At 59.8% G+C, this 873-nt stretch overlaps 1 protein-coding gene and 1 long non-coding RNA gene across 4 annotated transcripts in view; both read left to right on the forward strand.

Moving 5' to 3' along the window:
• LOC102250324 (ly6/PLAUR domain-containing protein 2-like) overlaps window positions 1-873 on the forward strand; it is a 20,730-nt gene that overhangs the window by 13,252 nt on the left and 6,605 nt on the right. The gene's annotated exons all lie outside the window — the stretch shown is intronic.
• Window positions 1-873, forward strand: part of LOC102248725 — a 4,277-nt gene that overhangs the window by 826 nt on the left and 2,578 nt on the right. For both annotated transcript variants that reach the window (XR_313608.2, XR_001362187.1), the window contains exon 2: window positions 218-386. This is a non-coding gene — a long non-coding RNA (uncharacterized LOC102248725). The remainder of the gene's footprint in view (window positions 1-217; window positions 387-873) is intronic.

An 873-nucleotide genomic window follows, 5' to 3' on the forward strand; every position in this document is an offset into this window, starting at 1 on the left:
GAAGCACACAGCTTGTCTGGTTTCACAGAGTGGATGACACAGGGACCACAGACTCAACCCGACAAGCTCAGGGGGCCAGCGGGGCGGGCCCTCCACACTCGGAGACCGAGGGGAACCCCAACTAGGAGTGGGGCCTGGCGGAGTCGCGTGCGGGGCCTGCAGCTTCCCTGCGGTCAGGCTCCACCTGCAGCGAGTCTCTCCTGTGCTTTGCGTCCAGGAGGACACATCTTTGGGGTGTCAGAGTGACCGTCCTCTCCAGGCCCTCAGGGTCACCCCGCACCAGGGCGGGGGCCGCAGAGCCCACTGCTGTCTCTTCTCCGAAGCCCATCTGTACGCTGTGAACGTTAAAAGTGAACCACACTACCCTTCCCGCCAACATTAAAGAAGTACATTTTTTAAAGTAATGTTTTCATTTTACTTTTAAATGTTTTTTATTGATTTCAGTGAGGAAGGGAGAGGAAGGGAGAGGGAGGGAGAGACAGAAACATCAGTGATGAGAGAGTCATTGACCGGCTGCCTCCTGCACGCCCCCACTTGGGGATCGAGCCCACAACCCAGGCGTGTGCCCTGACCGGGAATCCAACCGTGACCTCCTGGCTCATAAGATGACGCTCGGCCACTGAGCCCCGCCGGCCGGGCCTCCCGAGCGCGTCTATCCGATCCCAGCGGTTTCCGGTTGCTCTCCCGCCTCCCTGATGACCCCTATGCCGCCCCCTGAGATTCTGGTGTGTGGCCTACGCTGCGCTCTCCTGCGCATTTTCTCTTGAGGCCTTGCTTCCTGGCAGGTGCCGCCAGTTTGGATCAAATAAACTCTTACCAGCTCTCTGCAGGGCGGGCGCGGTTCACAGCCTCACAGCGGGAGGGGGAGGGGTC

Source organism: Myotis brandtii, unplaced genomic scaffold, assembly GCF_000412655.1.
Source record: "Myotis brandtii unplaced genomic scaffold, ASM41265v1 scaffold2325, whole genome shotgun sequence".
NCBI lineage: Eukaryota > Metazoa > Chordata > Mammalia > Chiroptera > Vespertilionidae > Myotis > Myotis brandtii.